The 22538-nt window shown below is 40.6% G+C and overlaps 1 long non-coding RNA gene across 1 annotated transcript; it reads right to left on the bottom strand.

Annotated features, from left to right (window-relative positions):
* Positions 1-1085: 1085 nt before the first annotated feature.
* On the bottom strand, positions 1086-17602 carry LOC139960621 (uncharacterized). Its single transcript, XR_011790576.1, has 8 exons — positions 17048-17602; positions 16484-16687; positions 10131-10186; positions 8097-8330; positions 6023-6096; positions 3428-3522; positions 2897-3049; positions 1086-1691 (listed from the first exon to the last, which is right to left on the bottom strand). It is a non-coding gene; the product is annotated as an uncharacterized lncRNA (long non-coding RNA).
* Positions 17603-22538: the final 4936 nt, after the last annotated feature.

Below are 22538 nucleotides of genomic sequence, written 5' to 3'. Positions count from 1 at the left end.
TATATATATATATATATATATATATATATATACACAGTATATACAGTATATATATATATATACATAAAAATATATATATATATATATATATATATATATATACAAGTAATGCCGTATTATAGTCAGATTACTCATACACCTCGTGTATATAGGTTATGCATGACATATTTGCATATCATATATTTATAAATAGTAACTAATGTATATGTTACTATAATCATTAAATATAATATATATATATACAAGTAATGCCGTATTATATTCAGATTACTCATACACCTCGTGTATATAGGTTATGCATGACATATTTGCATATCATATATTTATAAATAGTAACTAATGTATATGTTACTATAATCATTAAATATAATTTTGTCCGGCATGGCTTTCTGTATGATGTTGTAACGTTCGGCAAGCTCATAAACATATATATATTATAAATATTAGACACTGGTTTTCGTAGGTGGGAGTATACAAATGTATGAACCGGGCGGCTAGCTGTCAGCAGTGCACGAGGAAGCACATACAAGTCACTTTCACCCACATAGGGCCCCGCTAGTAACGCAGTAAATACACATGATGTTGAGGAATCCGCGCGCAAGTATTAAATCAGCATCATTTCCAGCGTTAGCAAATATGATTTTTTTTGTCTCTGGTTGAAAGGTTAGCAGAGCTTGTCGCAAAACAAGTTTTGAAGGTCATCGAGAAAAATTAGTTTCAAGGTTGAGCCTGAACTTAAGAAGTGTTTCAAAGTTACTTGTTAGGCTCACTTTATTGTAAGTTGGGCCCACTATTAGTATCTGTCGAATACAAGTCGGGTCTTGAGATAGTTAATCCAGCGTAACGTTGAAGCATTAAATCGCTCCTCGTGATTATTAGAGCTGATTGGCAATGATATAGTGTGAGTTTACAGTATTAAACTGTTTACCTATTTTAGCCATGTATATCCTACCATGTAGTAACACAGTGTCTGTATAATATGTCTACTTTCTCTGTCATCAGGCATTCTTTCTGCTTTTAGTCTTCCCTCAAGCACTAGTAGCAGCCTTGGAATTTTGAACATCTTTGGCCATTAATTCCTATTTTGATAGAAAACAAACAAAACACACTGTGATTGTTCATAGTTTCAACTTATCAAATATAGTTTCTGTGATTCAACTAATGGCATTCTATGCTGACCAAATGATGGTAAAATAAAAGTACTGTACTAACAAGTTAGTAAATTGTTTGTTAACAGGTGTTTGACTTCTGAAAATGTTTATGATTCTTATGTGGTCAAATAAAATGTCCTACACATAGACACACAATATTGCTCAACCAATTGCTGAATACTAGTCGGCATGATAAAAGGGTCTGTGGTAGTATACACCTATTAAATGCCCCAATATACACTAAATCAAAAAGTAATGTGATCCCTTAATCTATTTAGCTCTCACAAGCTTAATGCAACCAATAACTGGATAGCTGACAAGTTGGCCATTCATAGCACCCTCAATTTTCTATATCATAACCATGCAGATTGCTTGTTTACTATGAGAGACTGAAGTTTTCCTCACTTGTAAACAAACCTCTTTACTCAGCAGAAATCAAGTTTTGTATGCTGCTCCAGGGAGGCCTAAATTGGTCTAAACTTACCTCAACTGACCAAATTTTTGTATCACTTGTACTCTCTTTCATGCTCCTTAACATCCCTGCCAAGAAAACACCAGACCCTAATTGATAACATATCAAGAAAGTTGTTCTCCTGTTGCTTTTTCTGAATGAGAACACTTGTGGTGGATTGATGTAAATGCTAATAGGATTATGCCATCTTAACTAACAATTGAAATTTTTTAGACTCCACATTAAACCTCTTTTAATGATTGTTTGAGAAGTTGTGACTTACACCCAGGGACGTGGGGGGTGGGTGGGTGTGGGGGGTGTCTCACCCCCGAACTTGATAAAACTGACGATAGTTGGAAAATTGGAGTGCGACAGTTGGAATTTCCGACTGTCGCACTACAGTTTATCTAGGCCTATTCATATATTCCTGTGATTGTGAATGACCTAAAAATTGAAAAAATTTCGGTCAAAATTGGCCTTTAATCAGTCATATTTACCACGTTTGTCTTGCCACTTTCATAAATTGTATCTCGTGATTCTTATACTCCACCACACAAAACTTGGTATGATTTTGAATACTCCAAAAAAATGCCTAATAGAACTACCGTCATAGGCGTAGGGGCCCAATATGATTTGGGGGGGCTGATTTGGGAAAAACATAACTAAAATTGTTCACGTTTCACGTGTTACACATGTCAATGTGCATATCATATAGTCATGCACCAGTTTTTACATGGCATGCCAATAACATACAATCATATGCTGTGTTATTACCCTTCCATATTGGTTATAATTACTGGGGAAGTCAATACAATATTTATGGTAATAATAATATCAGTTTAACCATTGAAAAACACATTGCAAATTATCTTTCTTTCAGTAGGTAAAAAACATTTGGTTGGGGAGGCTAATAACTTTGTGAAGTGAGCAACAGTGGAGACAAATGTATCAAAAAAAAGTTCAGAACAAAAGTGCAGTCAGTCGCGAAAGACGCCACTGAATAGGTCACTAGGAAATTGTTATATTTTAATGGGTAAAAGGAAAGATATGTTTGGTAGGCGTGCAACAACATTGAAGCCAGGTAACAGGTTCGGTTTTACAGCTCGTACAGCTGATGCCAACCGCACTGGTGACGTGCCTACCCCTTCTGATGTGGCACCTATTCCTCTTGCAAACTTAGATATGAAGAATTTGTGGCACTTGGCTCAAAGGTTGTGTTTGGATGCATTCTCTGAAGATACAAAGGTACTGTAAGCTCTTGCCCATCTACAAAGGTTTAAACCAAGAAGCAAACCTGGCAAGAATCCCACAGAACTAAACATTGCACGGCAGTTAGGCTTGCATCAGATGTAGATCAGTTCAAGTGCAGCTCATAGATTGCTCAGCAGCATCTCTCTTCCCAGTCCTGCTGTCAGAACACTACAAAAGTCAGCCAACCAGTTTGGACCTGCAATAGAAGAAATGAATGAAAATGATATGTCAGAAAAGGGGTGTATAAAAAAGACACTGCAACTGCATGGCCTCTCAAAAGACTCTCCAATTTTTGCAGAATATGATCGTCAATATCATACCTGTCTGCGTAATGCAAAAAGTGAGACTCCATTTGTTCGTGCAAGCCAATACAGAGATGTAATTGTTGAGAATGTCACCATGGATAAATTTAATTTTGATTACAATCACAGTAACAACTGTAACTTAATTGGTGAAATGAATAGAAGAAGGGGTCACAAGTTGCAATTTCCAGGCAATGAGGGCTGTTCAGTAAAGATGCCAATGTCAAAGATGAAAAGAATGGTGGAAAGATTTGTGCATCCATATTACTTACTGGTAAGAACCCACTAAAGGAGAAGTGCCTAACAACTGATGCTGATGGCAAGGCATGTAAAGGGTTCACTGGTACAATGGCTGCAGCTACTCATTCTGAAACAGAGAACCATATGCTGTTAGACCAAGTTCACCTACTCAAGTCACTCCGCAGAGCACTGGCTAAAGCAGTACTCTCCTCTGATATGTTACCTGCACAAACTGTGACTAGGAAGCACTTGATCCAAAAGTGCATTGCAGAGGACTTGACCTGCCCTGTACTGGCAGAGGTGACTACTTGCAGGAATTAAAGCCCTCAAATACGACCACTGCAAAGTTGTGAAGGCTTTATCAACATGTTAAGACTGCCTTGCAAAGTGCTACATTGGAAATCATTCACATTGCCCAAGGCATTCATTTGTATGCAAGAGGGGCAGGAAGTACACATTTCCATTCATGCCAAATGCTACAAAGAGATCTCTGCTAATATCCCACACTGACAGCACACAACTACAGTACTGATTTCGCTTAACTCCCGTTGAAAAAAAATCAACGATCGATAAAAAAAGTTGGAAATCGATAAAAAAAAGTTGAAAATCGATAAAAAACAAATAATTTCATTAAGATTTAGACTACTGCGGGCACGGTTGTCAACGTAGTTTCAACGAAATTTCCACGAAAGTTATCGCGATCAACAACGGCAAAGGCAATTCTAGACATATCGAGGTTGTGACCTACGTTGAATCCTTAGTGTAACTACAGCCGTTTTCAGACTATACCAGAAGTGGCCAAGGAATATTACAAACGTTGCAAAAGTTTGATTGTATAAAAGACAGAGTAAGTTCTGTACTAGGTGTTTGAAAAATTATTTGGCTAGGATAATAAAAACTGGTCTTGGTCGATCGTAACAAGTACTTAAGTTATAGGCTAGTATTAAACTAAGATAAGTTTAAGTAACTCACCAATGAACGCAGCGTCAGAAAAACAAGAAATAAAAAAAATTTACACAATGAAACAGTCGTAGCTGGATATCAAAGAGATCTTTTTTTCCAATAAATTCCTGTGTTACTTGACGTACTACAGTGCCGTTTACCGCACTCACTTTCAAACCAAAATATCTCCCCCCGGCTTCAATGCACGCAAAATAAAAAACATCCTGTTACTTTCCCCCTAACCCAGCTACTGTAAGTTGCCCGCGAATGCAGATGGACTGCCCTGGTTATTAAGGTCGCAGCCTGGGTCTGGGCCACCTACAGTATGCTGCTTACATGTGCATTCCCTACCCTGGATATCCCCAGCGATCAAACTTTTTTGAGAGGCCTAGTCCAATCATAAACCTGGCTTTGTCAAATTCACGCCTACCATCTGTTAATTAGCATAGTATTTATCTTCGTGGGGGGTTTAGCACTGCAGAACCTTTGGCTGGCTTACTCTAGAAGCAAACATTATTTTGCCCCTACTGTTCATAATGGAATGGATGTTACCTGTAACTAAGTTAATTGAAAACCAAATATTCATTCATATAAGTAGAACAATCCAGCAGGGATAGAAAGTTTATCTTGAATAAACCAATCAGAAGTTGTGCTATTAATAAAACTTGAAAACACCTGGCCAGCAAAAGAGTTGCAAACAATTGTTTCCATGACTACTAAGAAAATAAAGCAGTGGCTTGGGCCCAAGTTGGGGAGAAACCTGTGGAAAATGAATATATTTTCATTGCTTATTTGAGTAGTGTATAGTGGGAAGAGCTGATCAAACATTACTGGGGAGGGCTTTCAACTGGCCTGACGGCATGTAAATTTAATTTAATGAGAAGGGGGTTTTTATGAGTCTCCCGGTATGCATCACATGAGAAGTAAATGTTTTGTTTTTCGATTTTATCATCATCTTTTAAGTGGAACAGCTCATAAAATCATATCAATCAAATATCCTTCCTTAGTTTTACTAATCAGGAATGTTTGACAAGGCATACAATGCATCGTTCGAAAATGTAATTTTAAACTAGAATTGAAAATGAACGACATAAAACAATATCTGTGAAGCGTGTGGAGCACAACTTTGAATATTCGTTGTGAAAGAAAATGAACATGAACAATGTTTACTGCATAAATAAATGTTGCGGAACTGGTATAGAGAAATTACGTACTGCAGCTTACATCAGAGAAGCTCATAAATGACACAGGTGGATAGAGCGCATCAAAATTCGGTTTAGAAAATCCCTACGCAGCTGACAAAAGTCGATATCTCCTTCCGTTTTTGAGTTATAGGCGATTTTGTGTTTTTGCGATATGGTTTTCAGTATATTTTCATTCAATAAAGTCGTTTTTTTGTGTGTTATAAGGGTGTGACCTAACAGATATTTCACTAACCATTTAACCGTATAACCTGCAGGTAGGTTAAACTTTTAAACGCTGTTTCCCGATTGCGGCTTTTTCGACGTAATGTCACTCAACTTTTAATGAAAACAGGACATTATGAGTACAATAATTAAGGTTTTTTTTTTTCAAAAAAGTAGCAATTCAGGCAACAAGACAACGATCAATGCATGTTAATTACTAATTAGGCCCAATAATATTGCGAACATTACGTGTAATAATTGATGAAAAGAATAACACACCTGATCAGTATATCGTGGTCTTCAGAAGTTCAGATCACTGAATTTATATAACTCGGCCTTCGGCAACATCGTAACTTTTGAAGAAAAAAAACAATATATTTGTCTATCTATCACAAGATTTTAAACAAAAAATCGCCCAACTTAGCAAACTTACCCACCTTTCCTGCTTACTCATTAAAAGTCATGCTTAGAAAACAAATTACGCACGCACATGTTTTGCGATGGGTTGTAGCAGCCTCCGATTTGATTTTCTTTCTCTTGTGTCACATACATGATACAGTACTTTACATTTAATACAAAAGTTTCTTCAACAACAGCTTCCCAAAATTGGTGTCGCAATAGGTTAAATTTTAACCGCGCAGCGCAGTACCATTCATAATTTGCATATTGCACCAAAATTTACACTCGGCGTCCAGATGGCGGAAGAATGTAACATCATGTTCAATGTGTTGTGTCATTCCCATGGTGCGATGAACTTGGGCAAGTTCAAATGTCAATGACCTACTTGTGTTCTATGACCAATGTCAGTGGGAATTATGTGTCTAAAAACTCGAACTTTTTCCACGTGTTATATATATATATATATATAAGTTTTACGTAGGCGGAGCGAATTTTGGGCGGCTCGTTGATTGTGAGGAAGCACTTATCTAAGCATCAATATTTGTGAAAAATATGGTAAGGTTTATCATTTTCATTCATATTCTTTTATGTTTGCCGCAATCCCGCCCGCAATGCATGCACAGCATAATACCATGTGTGAAAAAATGGCTGTACACGTGCAGACCTGAGAGAGCAAACTGGCCTTGTGTTGTTAATGTTATGACAGTACTTTCTAGAACGACCATTTCCGTCTTTTGGGGTCAACATATTTTCACACGGGATTTCAACATGCCATTGATCGATGTACACGTGTGAATATGTCGCAAATGTAAACTGAGAAAACAAATTGACGACACTATCATGAGCTTGTGACTATTGGCCTGCTACTATAGTTATATTGAACACATTATTCATGCCTAAAACATCGTTTTTCTGTTTTTTATTGATAGTTTGCAGTAAATTACTCAGTTCTTTACATATTTTTAAATAATTTTCATGTTTAAAATGTATTTGATTTTTTTTTTTTAATTTTCCGTTTATACGGTTTGTGATTTTCTAAACGGATAGTGCATTTGCGGCCGGTTAAACAGTTAATCGTTTAAACGGTCACACCCTTAGTGTGTTATCTTGTTCGGAAATGATCCGAAATGAAAGTAATAACTGTTAAGTTTTTCCACTTCTGGTATAAAATTATTCCATCAAAGTTAACCTGATTAACATGTCTCATGCCAAATCTATATTAAACAAAATAGAAAAAAATAGAAAGAGAAAACGCATTTTTGAAAAATGGAAGCGTCCTAGCAGAATGGGCGGGGCATCTTTATTTTGCTTCAAGTAACATCTTTTCGCTCGGAAACAAAGTTTCATACTTCAACTCTAATAAAAAACCAAATTTACATCTCTTAAGAATAACTATTTTTCGCAATCTGCAAGTAAACCAAGTTTATTTATGTCCATTCATTGTTATTTTAATGGTTACACAGCACTCCAACTTATCTGGAAGGGTGCCTCGTGGTACATAGCTTGTACTGCAACCTCCAAGATAGCCTGGCAAAGTTATGACTTATGTCACTGTGTTTGGGGTTCAGTCAGAAAATGTCCCCCATCAGTTTTACTACATGTTTCTTTGAGTGTTACTATTCATGCAAGCCTGAGAATGCTTTTGTAAATATTCTTGCTTTCAAACAACTGTACCAAAGTCTAATTGATACTAATAAACGAAGTTACGCGTTTTCCGACGTTTCGCTTTACCACATATTGACCTTCTATTTCGTTTAAAAAAGAATTTCAACGCATCGTTGAAAATTCCACGAAGGAAATGACTGAGATCACCAATCGTTAAAATTTGTGGAATTTCGATAAAAATCGGCAAATTTCGATAAAAAACGAAGAAATTTGTTTATTTTCCTTTTAACAAATTTCAACGGGAGTCAAGCGAAATCAGTACTATAAATGAAATACCTGAGACACCCACCTGCAGCAAACGTTTATGGTCCACTCAGTTTCAGACTTCCACTCAAAAAGCAGAGGTAGTCAATAATGCTTTCGAGTTTCCAATCCAAAACATAGCACAAACATTTCACGCAACAGTCAGTACAGTGACCACAGTGCCACAAACATTACAAATAAAGGGCCTGAAGAGTCCATAGCCAGGAAGATGGAAGCTGCAGGATTAGAGGTGAGCTCAAATAGTCCATGTATCCAGACTCTGAAACAGATGCAAAGGAAACAACAGTATGATAGACTATATAAGAGAGACAGAGCATACAGAAGGAGGAGAGCACAACTCAGAGAGAGAGAGAATACAAGCTACATGGTAGAACTAAAAACATAAACCAGTCCAGTGATTGATGACATATCAAAAAAGATGTCTCCTGTTGCTTTTTGGCACCTTTTCTGAAACAGCACACTTGGTGCCGATTGATATAGAAGCTAACAGGAGTATGCCAGTTTAAGTAACAGTTGACATTTCTAAAATCCACTTTAAACCTCTTTTTATGATAGTTTCAGAAGTAATGACTTATATCATTTTTGTTTATCTCTGTCTATTGTGTGAATCTTCATATGGTGTCTCAGTGTAAGTCTTGTCTTGTATCATTCAATGTGCAGCTATTCAACTGCTTAGACTTCCAATAAATGCTTACAAACAAAACTAGTGAATAGGTCACTGGAAAATTGGTATATTTTAAGGATAAAAACTGATTAGTATTTAGAACAATGGGTAGAAGGAAAGGCATGTTTGATAGGCATGCAACAACCTTCAAGCCAGGTAACAGGTTTGGCTTTACTGCTTGAACAGCTGCTGAAGCTGATGCCAATTGCACTGGTGATATTCCTAGCTCTTCTGATACAGATATGGCAACTAATTCCTCTTGCAAACCTGCTTATAGAAGGCTCGACAAGGAAGAGTATGAGAGAGTAATTAACCCAGCAGATAAAGGACATGAGATATTTTCAACTCAGTCACAACAAACCATGTTTGCAGAATCTCAGGAAACAGGTTAGTTAATTTGCAAGCCCTATTAAGGGCCTATCACAGCGCTATGATGGCTCACAGAGAGACAAGCAATGGATGTGGGGACGACCCTATAGGTCTTTCTGATATGGAAGAATTGGTAGAACTTGAATCAAAGGTTGTGTTTGAAATCACTATGTAGCTACAAGAGTGAACTCTTGTCCATCTAAAAAGCTTAATAAAACAGTAACAAACCTGGCAAGAATCCTTCAGGTAGCATACGCCCATTAAAAGCGCCATTGACTTACACACTAAATCACAAAAGTAATGTGGTCTCTAAGTCTAGATAGTTTTCACTAGCTAAACGCTACCCATCACCGGATAGCTGTCAAGTTGGCCTTTTATGGCACCATCAATTTTCCGTATCATGACCATGTAGAGTTTTTGCTATCCGAGCCGGAAGTTTTTGTCACTTGTAAACAAACCTCTTCACACAGTGGTAAACAATTTTCCTACGCTGCTCCTGGGAGGCCTTAAAGGGGTCTGAAATGGCCTCAATTGACACAATTTTCTCACTACATGTACTTCCATTCATGCTCTCCAACATGCAAGCCACAAAAAAACTAGATCATGATTGATAACAGGTCACAAAAGATGTTCCCTGCTGCTTTTTGTCACTTTTCTTGAAGGAGAACAATAAAGCAGACTGATATAGACTCTAATAGGAGTATGCCACCTTAAGTGAGAGATGAATTTTATTTTTTAATACCAATGTGATACTTTTTATAGTCGTCACAATATAAACCACAACAAAATTCTATGCAATTATCATTTTAGGTCCATAAAGATGTATTTTCAGAGATTTCAGTATGCAAGGTGCAGTGTGTAAATACACATATGAGCAATACTGTGTAAGCAGTAACCAGGTCTACGTCTGCAACAACATTTCCAGTCACCAATTTTGATAAACTTGACCAATTTGGGTGCATCTATGATTCCTGCAGGTTGTATTGGTATCCCTGATCACAGTCCACTTGGTCTGGCTTGCCCTACCTGCAGAAACGTCATCCAGAGAAGGGTCAGCGGGGAGGGTTTTTTCGTCTCTGGCTCTGAAAAGTGATGAAAACTACTTTTGTTTAGCTCAGCTGATTCCTCCCAAACTGACCTACAGGACATACCCCAATGTATTCCTGAACTGTTTGGAACATGTTAAACTGATATTGCATGTCACTCCAGTGCAACTGTTAAGTTACTAAGAATAAGAGAAGAGAATTGAAGGTGTTCTTTGCCAAAACTGGATCATCGGGATTTGTAAACCACAGCCTCACTGTGTGACAAGTACATTTATGTAGCTGATCAATATGAGCTACCGTACTTGCTCTTCATATTACACACTACGAGTCTGTGCACTCCATTGAATATGGCTACTGAAGTACAATAATAAACCAAGTCGGTTACTAAATAAATGATCGCCTCCTATATTCTTTATACGACACGCTCGACGGCCACAAACTGAAACATGGTGTCAGAAGTAAACTTAAGATACAGTAATTTTGAGGAACATTCTTGCGAGATTCGAAGGACTGATCACCCGAATATCACCGTGAATTAGTCAGCAATTCGGGAAGATTCCGCTATGCGAATGCACCGTTAGAATAGCATACACAGTATCGTATGTATAGGACTATGTGATAAAACAGTACAGTAATCCGAGACGCAACGTAGAATGCAGTGTGATGTGGTACTGTAAGCAAAGAAAGGAACTGCAGATTGTACGCTAAACTATAACAGTAAGATGTGTTCGACTAGTTCATAATGCAACGAAAGGGAACACACTGCAGCACGGTGATAATACAGTAGTTAATACAGTGATAATACGGTGATAATACAGTCATTATCTCTTAATATAGAAAAACTTATTATATGGTGTTTAATGCTAGTCATTCATTCAGATGGGATCACAATATTACCATGAATGATAAAATTATTAATCGGGTTAACACTACTAAGTTCTTGGGTGTACACATAGACAATAAACTTTCGTGGCGTGATCACATATCAGCATTCTGTAACAGAGTGGCTAGAAATACTGGTATTATATGCAAATTAAAACATTATTTACCTCCAAATATACTCAGAACACTCTATATAACTCTGATTTTACCCCAATTAACTTATTGCACGACTATTTGGTCAGGAACCTATTCTACAAATCTTAATCACCTATGTGTCCTCCAGAAGATTGCTATCCGCCATATATCACATGCTGCACCACGTGATCATACTAGCCCATTATACAAAAGATTAAATTTATTAAAACTAAATGATATTATAAGAGTCCAGCTTGCAACATTTGCATATAAAGCATGGAATGGATTGCTACCCGAGGCTTTTAAAGATTTTATATGTAGTAATAGACTAATCCACAACCATCAAACACGCCATTGTAATAACGCATGTTTTATCCCAACGAAGTACTTTAAGCTCTTTTAACCCTCATATTCGTGCTATAAAAACGTGGAATAATCTCCAGGATAATGTTAAGAATAAGCCTTCTTACTCTGTATTCAAAAGGAATCTCCAAACTGTAATTATTTCTCACTATTGATGGATTTATTCTTGTGTGTGTTTGCGATTAAGATCATTATAAAGATTGTTAGGATTGCTTATTAACAATATTAATTTCAAGTAGAGTCAATTCGATTATTTCATCATTGTAGATGCTACTACAGGTATTAACTTTTCTTTTTCTATTCTTAAGTTTTTCTTTATTTTTCCTTTTTGGGGAGTCTCCTACTTTGTTAAGCCTTACAGGCTTTATATGAGACTTCCCGTCACACTGTAAATTGTGATGAAACAAATAAATATACAAATACAAATATACAAAGCCTTTTGAAACAACAGTCTGGTGAGAAGAAAATAAGAAAAGAAAACAATCGCGTTACTGTACGTACCGGTACAATACAAAACCGTGTACACGTTGGAGAATTAAAATTAACATTCAGACGATTCCTGAAATAAATTCTGCCAGAAGATCGCGAGTTACAATAACAGTATGGATAAAGTTCCCCCACCAGAGAAGGTTGATTTTGCTTCTCCCAAACTGGCAAGCAGATGGCAACACTGGAAAGAAGAATTCAAGCTATATGCAGAACTGGCAATGTCTGACAAAGATGATAAGTTAAAGGAAAAATGTGCCTCTATCTTATGGGCACTACCGGACGTGAGATATATGAGACTATAAAACCGGTACCAGCTGCAGGCGCTGCCGATGTTTCCCTGAAAATTGGAGAGCTCCTCACACTCTTTGATGCCTACTGCAACCCAAAGCAAAATGAAACTGTAGAAAGATACAAATTCTTCACGAGATTTCAGGAGCCAGGGGAGCAGTTGGACAGATACATCACTGAACTCAAAGTCCTGGCACAAACATGTAACTTTGAATCATTGCATGACCCGCTTGTCCGGGATAGGATCGTTTGTGGTATCACAAATTCGGCACTCAGAGAGCGATTACTACCGGCACATCGAGACGAAAACAGAGGTGCACGCGCTCCGACAAAGCGGGCAAGACGACAGACTTCAGAAATGCAAGTACTGTGGGAACAGACACGTCTTTGGGAAGTACCAGTGTCCTGCATATGGAAAGACCTGTTCCAAATGCGACAGGAAGAACCATTTTGCAGCTCAATGCAGAACAGCTACACGCAAAGCGTCAGCGAGCGGATCCCAACGGAGTGGACCCAAAAGGGGCAAAATGAAACGGAAACCGTGGGTAAATGCTGTAGCGGAAGGTGCGTCCAACGTTGGAGACAGTTCCTCCGAGTCCCTCTCAGATGACGACTTTGAGGACGTCAATACGGTGAACCTGCTCACTCCTCCAAAGACAGAGAACAATATACAGTAAACTATATTAACTATAAGCAACAAAGTCACATTTACGCTGACATGAGTATAGATGAAGTAAGAGTCACTTTTCAAATTGATAGCGGGGCAACCTGCAACATCTTACCAAGCTCAGTTATGAAGAAACTAGGTAAGCATAACATTAAGCAAACTAGCCAGGTATTATCAATGTACAATGGGAGTACCTCAAAGCCAAATGGTAAATGCAAACTAAAATTGGTGAACCCCAAAAATGGAAAGAAATACCCGGCTGAGTTTGTGATTGTTGACAATGATATTGCAATCCCTCTGCTGGGCAGCAAAGCGGTCCAGCAGATGGGTCTCATAGAAGTTAGACATGAAAACATTGCCAAACCACTAGGCGTCAATGCGATCACGAATGTAAATGATGGTAAAAACGTCAAAGTTGTGAAGGAGGGGCAAATTACTAATTGAAAACCTGTACCAGGAGTACAATGTTTTTGAGGGCATAGGTCAACTAGAAGGGGAATATAGACTACAGCTAGATCCCAATGCAGTACCTGTAGTTCATCCACCCCGTAGGTTCCCTGTGGCAATCCGAGACAACCTCAAAGCAGAATTAGATAGGCTTGTGAAACAAAACATCATAAAGCCAGTTTCAGAGCCAACCCCCTAGGTCTCCAGTCTAGTGACTGTGGTAAGCCGGGGAAAATGAGAATATGTATCGACCCCAGAGACCTAAACAAGAGTCTCATGCGCAGCCACTATCAGGCCCTAGAGGGTTTGCCTGGTGTGAAATGTATTGTAGACGATGTTATCGTTTATGAGGAAGGTCCCACCAAAGAAGCAGCTATCCGTGATCACGACCAGAAGGTAAGAAACCTCATGGGTAGATGTCAAGAGAAAAACTTGCGACGCAATAGAGATAAGGTCAAGTTTAGGACAGATGAGGTACAGTATCCTTCATGGGTCATTTGATTACTAGCCAAGGGTTAAAACCAGATCCAAGATAGGTTGAGGCAGTCATTAAGATGCCAAAACCCACCGATGCGCAAGCAGTTCGGAGATTCATTGGTTTTGTAACATATCTCAGCAAATTCCTACCCAAGCTAAGTGACGCATGCGAACCAATGCGCAAACTGACGCTGAAGGACACAGAGTGGTCGTGGCATGAAGTTCACGACAAGGCTTTCAATAACATTAAGAGCCTAGTCACCTCATAACCAGTGCTCAGCTACTATGACTCCGCAAAGGAACTTACCTTGCAGAGTGACGCGTCAGAGTCCGGACTGGGTGCTACCATAATGAAAGACGGTCACCCAATTGCATTTGCTAGTCGCGCCTTGAGTGACATAGAAACGCGATAATAGAAAAAGAACTCCTGTGTGTCATATTTGGGTTGGAAAGATTTCACCAATACACGTATGGTCGTAGAGTGACTGTACAAACTGATCACAAACCACTGGAAAGCATCGTCTGCAAACCGTTGTATAAGGCACCAAAACGCCTACAACGAATGTTGTTGCGACTCCAGAGATATGACGTAACCTTAGGCTATAGGCCAGGCAAACAGATGCAGCAGGCTGACACGCTCAGCAGAGCGTATCTTCCAGGAAAACCTCAAGATCATACCTCTAGAGAGGTAGAATCAGTAAACATGGTGTATCAACTACCCATAACTGATTCCAGAAAACAGGCAATACAAGCGCACACAACATCTGATAGTACACTGCAGACACTCATTACCATCATTCACAATGGGTGGCCACAGTCTAAAAATTACTTACCACAGTGTGTGACTCCCTACTACCAATGTCGGGATGACTTAACAGTGCAGGATGGCGTGGTAATCCGTGGTGAAAGAGTTGTTGTTCCCAAAACACTCAGGAGGGAAATGCTCCATAAAATTCACTCTTCGCACTTAGGAATAGACGGATGTCTTCGCCGTGCTCGTGAATGCCTGTATTGGCCAGGTATGAATGCCGAGCTGAAGGACTACATCCAAACATGCGACGTGTGTGCTTCTGTGGGAACTAATCAGCCCAAAGAGCCACTGATGCCACATGCAATAGAGCGAAGACCATAGTCCAAAGTTGGCGTAGACCTATTCCATGTTCATGACCGTAACTATGTAGTGACAGTCGACTATTTTTCTGGTTTTTGGGAAATTGACTTTCTCCAGGACACCACCTCCAACAGTGTGATACACAAACTGAAAGGGCAATTTGCTCGTCATGGTATCCCAGACGTTTGCATGTCTGATAATGGACCCCAATTTGAGTTCAAACAATTTGAACGGGATTAGGAATTCAAAGTAATGGTAGGGCGGAACAAGCAGTCAAGATGGCAAAGTTACTAATCACCAAAGCAAAAAGAGCAAGGAAAGACCCATATCTAGCTATCTTAGCTTATAGAAACACTCCATCTCAAAACATGGACTCCAGTCCAGCCCAACGCTTGTTTAGTCGTAGGACAAAGACACCGCTTCCTACTAGCAGTAAACTGTTGAAACCTGCTGTGCCAACAAAGGTGACAGAGCAGATTAAATCAAACAAGGCAAGACAAGCCTACTATCATGATAAAGGCTCACATTCACTTCCAACATTTAACACCGGAGACACAGTCAGGATTATGCCACCATCCAAGCGTCAAGAGTGGCAAAAGGCAATTGTCCAAAACCAAGTGTCGCCCAGGTCGTATGAAGTTATGACTGAAAAGAGGCGTGTATATCGCAGAAACAGGAAACACTTGTGACACACAAAGGAGACTTACACACCCAACCCCGAACCACTGGAAACAATTGAGCAAGAAATTACTCAAACTGATCCACACACACAAAACCCCCACACTGTTAAAGATTACTCAGACAGACTTCCACAGCAGACACGTTCAGGTAGAGTAACGCGTGTCCCAAGCTATCCGAGAGATTATACCACTTAGTCGTAGTAAAGTTGTTAAAGGTGCTGTTTTAGGCTCCCTATAAAAACTTATGTTTATCTTTTTTTTTATATTTGTTTTACTTGAGTTTAGCGTTAGTGCATTTAACGTAATGAACATAAGTATATATGCTCGTATAGAGTAAAGTTGTATTGCATGCTGTTTACATTCACCAAGTTGTGACGTGACTTAAAATCTAAAGGAAAGGAGATGTGACAAGTACATTTATGTAGCTGATCAATATGAGCTACCGTACTTGCTCTTCATATTACACTCAAAATTGAATATGGCTACTGAAGTACAATAATAAACCAAGTCTGTTACTAAATAAATGATCGCCTACTATATTCTTCATACGACACGCTCAATGGCCACACACTGAAACACACTGTAACAGTATGTACAGTAGTCAAAAGGAACGATTACTGAAATGCTATACACTGTTCACCTCAACAGCATATCCAGTCCATTTAAAGGTTTGTGCATAGGTTGTTACAATGTATTAAAGACAGTTATAAGGGAAGAGAGGTGGATAGGGGGGCATATTTCATGATAAAACATTCAAATTTGTTGCTCGGCAAAGAACAACAACGTCAAATTACCTTATTCTCCATTGGTGGCGAGCACTGGTTCCTATACTGTAGTTACTACAGTAGATCTCCAATGGAAGCATCAGGATATCTCTTTCTGCTGTCAGAGTTGTTTGGGATTTGTTGTTACCTCATCTAACCAGTTGAGTCCATTGATACCACACCCATTCAAAGTATATAGCTGTGAATGCTGAGGACTTAGCACATCAGCTTTCTCTGAAAATTGACAAAACAACAGAAAACTAATGATAGTGAAAATAGGCTCAAAACCCCTTGATGCACATATGCAGGAGCAGAAAATGCATACCTTTGTGGATTATTTGCTGAACAAGACTCAAAACATTCTCTGTGCAAGGTTTTAGCACTCAGCAGCCACTCAACTTAGGATACAGACCTCATACAACATTGTGCTACAGCTGGTGTAGACGTGGTCTAGGGTACTAACGTAGCGCCATTATGAACTGAGGCCTAAGCTAACAACATTATGGGTATTTCATGCATTGAAACTGAGTATTTGTCCTTAGTCAAACACCAGGTACTTCCAACTTTAGCAAAATTAACTTAAAATATGGTTACCATGTACTTTAGGTGCCCACAGATGTCAAATTTCACTGAACTTAGTCGTTCACGTCATACACACGATAGGCATTTTGGTCTGATTGTGAAGGATTTTGAATATCGTGCATTTGGCACCTACTTACCAGGGTCAAGGAAGGAATAAAATTACGGAAGCTTTGGTAGGTCAAGGCTTAATGACCCAATAGTTTATTGGGGAGGAAAACTGGTCAGAAATGCTTAAAATGTTGTTCTAGTCTCATGTATAGAAACGCCCATGCTCTTTGTGGTACTTTAAGGCTGTAATACTAATTTATGCGTAAAAATCACCCAAGCTTGAAATTTTCAGACGTTTGCTTGAAAACCATATTTACACACCATAGCAACTACTTTGGTCCAAAATTGAGACTTCTAGCACTTAAAATGAAAAATTTGGCATTTTTGCTTAAGGTAGCATACGCCCATTAAAAGCCCCATTGACTTACACACTAAATCACAAAAGTAATGTGGTCTCTAAGTCTAGATAGAAGTTTTCACTAGCTAAACGTTACCCATCACCGGATAGCTGACAAATTGGCCTTTTATGGCACTATCAGGTTTCCGTACCATGACCATGAAGATTTTTTTGGCTATCCGAGCCGGACGTTTTTGTCACTTGTAAACAAACCTCTTCACTCAGTGGTAAACAAATTTCCTACGCTGCTCCTGGGAGGCCTAAAGGGGTCTAAAATTGCCTCAATTGACCCAATTTTCTCACCACATGTACTTCCATTAATGCTCTTTAACATGCAAGCCACAAAAAACTAGATTATGATTGATAAAAGGTCACAAAAGATGTTCTCCCGCTGCTTTTTGGCGGATTGATATAGACTCTAATAGGAGTATGCCACCTTTAAGTGAGAGATGATTTTTTTTTTATTACCAAAATGAAACTTTTTATTGTCGTCACAATATAAACCACAACTGAATTCTATGCAATTATCATTTTAGGTCCATAAAAATGTATTTTCAGAGATTTCAGTATACACGGTTCAGTGTGTAGATACACATATGAGCAATACTGTGTAAGCAGTAGGGGTTAGCAGTATAAGATCGCGGCAAAAGCAAACTGCGGTGGTCGGGTCTCGAGCCCAGGATTCAAAATACGTCGCGCTCTCGACGTACATAGCACAACCAACTGCGCCACGGCAGCGGATTGTATAAATGTATGTTCGTTTCTAATACTTAAACTTCCCAATACCGAATAAGATCGCCGCAAAAGCAAACTGCGGTGGCCGGTTCTCGAGCCCAGGATTCAAAATACGTCGCGCTCTCGAGGTACAGAGCACAACAAACTGCGCCACGGCAGCTGTTGATATAAGTGGCGGCGGAACCGGGGGGGGGGGGGGCTTGGCCCCCAATGAAAAAGTTGAGGGGGCAAATGCATAATAAGCCCCCCCCCCCAATATTTACCAAGGCTCCGAAACGTGCATCTGCCCATTTTTCAATGCATACTTGTCGATCTCTCCAATGCACACGTATACTATATAGGTGTAATAATTTTAGTAATTGCTGGGGGGCCCTCGGCCCGTCCCCTGGCTACAGACCACATTGTCACCCCAACCGCGTCTTCACGCCCCGTGAAAAGTGGAAGCAGTGAGTGTGAGTACCGGTAAGCGTAACACAACTTCGTCTTGAGGCCAATGACTTGCCTCATTTCAGCCAGTTCTCCAACATCCCCTTTCTTAGTGGCGGAGCGTTCATATATACAGAAAGGGGGCGGATGCCCCCCCCCCCTCCCCCCTGACGGACTCAAATGGGCTGCTGGCGCCCTTTTCAGCTTTTCACTACTTTTCACTTATTCGCGATTATTGACTATTTTATTGCTCTCTCATATACCTTTTGACATTTGTCATATTCTGTTGGTGTAATTTTCCGACACAATGGCGACGACACCTATTTATTCTCCGTTTATCTGCAAATTAGCAGGGCCCGGAAAGGGTCATTACCTGCAATCTAGGGAGTATCTTTATTCAAAAAATTTCTGTACGCTCCGCGCCAACCTGTGGTGGCGCTCCGCTTAGATAGTGTCGAAAGCGCCCCTACAGACCATTCTTGCCCCCTGACCAATACCCCTTGCTCCGACACTGCCCTTACTACACTCAAAAACGTCTTTGCGAGTACACTACGAGTAATTGCTACTCTCTTAAAACACCATCGAATATACAAATTACAATGTTTTTACAGACTTTTACGTGCAATATGAGAAATTGCAGGCTTGAGACCCATATTTTAGGGCTAGGTATTCGCAGCATAAAAAACTCGGCAAGTGCCGTTTCCGGCCATCTGGGGATTTGAAAAAAACCTAAAATTTTCTTGTACGCTCCGCGCCAACCGATGGTGGCGCTCCGCTTAGATAGTCTCCATGCACACATTAACCCCCCAATAATTTTTCCGTTCCGCCGCGCCTTTATAAATGTATGTTCGTTTCTAATACTTAAAGTTCCCGATACCGTATAAGATCGCGGCAAAAGCAAACTGCGGTGGCGGGTCTCGAGCCCAGGATTCAAAATACGTCGCGCTCTCGAGGTACAGAGCACAACCAACTGCGCCACGGCAGCGGATTGTATAAATGTATGTTCGTTTCTAATACTTAAACTTCCCGAAATCGTATAAGATCGCCGCAAAAGCAAACTGCGGTTGCCGGTTCTCGAGCCCAGGATCCAAAATACGTCTCGCTCTCGAGGTACAGAGTACAACCAACTGCGCCACGGCAGCTGTTAGTATAAATGTATGTTCGTTTCTAATACTAAAAGTTCCCGATACCGTATAAGATCGCGGCAAAAGCAAACTGCGGTGGCCGGTTCTCGAGCGAAGGATTCAAAATACGTCTCGCTCTCCGGGTACAGAGCACAACCAACTGCGCCACGGCAGCTGTTGGTATAAATGTATGTTCGTTTCTAATACGTATCGTTATCGTATCGTATCGTAAATATTATCACCATATTCATTCATTTCATTCATTTATTTGTTTTTTCACATTAATGTATAGTATACCATATATAGTATTCATGGATTGTCGAATTATTCTAGTTTGTTTTGTTATGTAAATACTTTTCTTCTTTCCTTAATACAGGAAGTCTTCTACTTTGTTAAGCTGTTGTACGCGAAAAACAAATAAATAAATCAAATCAAATCAAATCAAAAGATCGGCAAAAGACGTCATCACCGGGGTTCGAACCACGGATGCAAAAGAGAGTCTCGATCATCAGCTCGTACAGTGCGCCAAGCCATCGCGCCACTGTATGGACTGAGATATTAGGTGGATTAACTAATACTTACAGCTCCCCGTGTAGGCACTTGCTGTAAAAGATCGGCAAAAGACGTCACCACCGGGGTTCGAACCACGGATGCAAAAGAGAGTCTCGATCATCAGCTCGTACAGTGCGCCAAGCCATCGCGCCACTGTATGGACTGAGATATTAGGTGGATTAACTAATACTTACAGCTCCCCGTGTAGGCACTTGCTGTAAAAGATCGGCAAAAGACGTCACCACCGGGGTTCGAACCACGGATGCAAAAGAGAGTCTCGATCATCAGCTCGCACAGTGCGCCAAGCCATCGCGCCACTGTATGGACTGAGATATTAGGTGGATTAACTAATACTTACAGCTCCCCGTGTAGGCACTTGCTGTAAAAGATCGGCAAAAGACGTCCCCACCCGGGGTTCGAACCACGGATGCAAAAGAGAGTCTCGATCATCAGCTCGTACAGTGCGCCAAGCCATCGCGCCACTGTATGGACTGAGATATTAGGTGGATTAACTAATACTTACAGCTCCCCGTGTAGGCACTTGCTGTAAAAGATCGGCAAAAGACGTCACCACCGGGGTTCGAACCACGGATGCAAAAGAGAGTCTCGATCATCAGCTCGTACAGTGCGCCAAGCCATCGCGCCACTGTATGGACTGAGATATTAGGTGGATTAGCTAATACTTACAGCTCCCCGTGTAGGCACTTGCTGTAAAAGATCGGCAAAAGACGTCACCACCGGGGTTCGAACCACGGATGCAAAAGAGAGTCTCGATCATCAGCTCGTACAGTGCGCCAAGCCATCGCGCCACTGTATGGACTGAGATATTAGGTGGATTAACTAATACTTACAGCTCCCCGTGGAGGCACTTGCTGTAAAAGATCGGCAAAAGACGTCCACATCCGGGGTTCGAACCACGGATGCAAAAGAGAGTCTCGATCATCAGCTCGTACAGTGCGCCAAGCCATCGCGCCACTGTATGGACTGAGATATTAGGTGGATTAACTAATACTTACAGCTCCCAGTGGAGGCACTTGCTGTAAAAGATCGGCAAAAGACGTCACCACCGGGGTTCGAACCACGGATGCAAAAGAGAGTCTCGATCATCAGCTCGTACAGTGCGCCAAGCCATCGCGCCACTGTATGGACTGAGATATTAGGTGGATTAACTAATACTTACAGCTCCCCGTGTAGGCACTTGCTGTAAAAGATCGGCAAAAGACGTCCCCACCCGGGGTTCGAACCACGGATGCAAAAGAGAGTCTCGATCATCAGCTCGTACAGTGCGTCAAGCCATCGCGCCACTGTATGGACTGAGATATTAGGTGGATTAACTAATACTTACAGCTCCCCGTGGAGGCACTTGCTGTAAAAGATCGGCAAAAGACGTCACCACCGGGGTTCGAACCACGGATGCAAAATAGAGTCTCGATCATCAGCTCGTACAGTGCGCCAAGCCATCGCGCCACTGTATGGACTGAGATATTAGGTGGATTAACTAATACTTACAGCTCCCCGTGTAGGCACTTGCTATTAAAGATCGGCAAAAGACGTCACCACCGGGGTTCGAACCACGGATGCAAAATAGAGTCTCGATCATCAGCTCGTACAGTGCGCCAAGCCATCGCGCCACTGTATGGACTGAGATATTAGGTGGATTAACTAATACTTACAGCTCCCCGTGTAGGCACTTGCTGTAAAAGATCGGCAAAAGACGTCCCCACCGGGGTTCGAACCACGGATGCAAAAGAGAGTCTCGATCATCAGCTCGTACAGTGCGCCAAGCCATCGCGCCACTGTATGGACTGAGATATTAGGTGGATTAACTAATACTTACAGCTCCCCGTGTAGGCACTTGCTGTAAAAGATCGGCAAAAGACGTCACCACCGGGGTTCGAACCACGGATGCAAAAGAGAGTCTCGATCATCAGCTCGCACAGTGCGCCAAGCCATCGCGCCACTGTATGGACTGAGATATTAGGTGGATTAACTAATACTTACAGCTCCCCGTGTAGGCACTTGCTGTAAAAGATCGGCAAAAGACGTCCCCACCCGGGGTTCGAACCACGGATGCAAAAGAGAGTCTCGATCATCAGCTCGTACAGTGCGCCAAGCCATCGCGCCACTGTATGGACTGAGATATTAGGTGGATTAACTAATACTTACAGCTCCCCGTGTAGGCACTTGCTGTAAAAGATCGGCAAAAGACGTCACCACCGGG

The sequence above is a fragment of the Apostichopus japonicus genome, chromosome 19, assembly GCF_037975245.1.
Source record: "Apostichopus japonicus isolate 1M-3 chromosome 19, ASM3797524v1, whole genome shotgun sequence".
In the NCBI taxonomy this organism is placed as follows: Eukaryota; Metazoa; Echinodermata; class Holothuroidea; order Aspidochirotida; family Stichopodidae; genus Apostichopus; species Apostichopus japonicus.
This window is presented reverse-complemented; position numbering and strand designations above follow the sequence as displayed.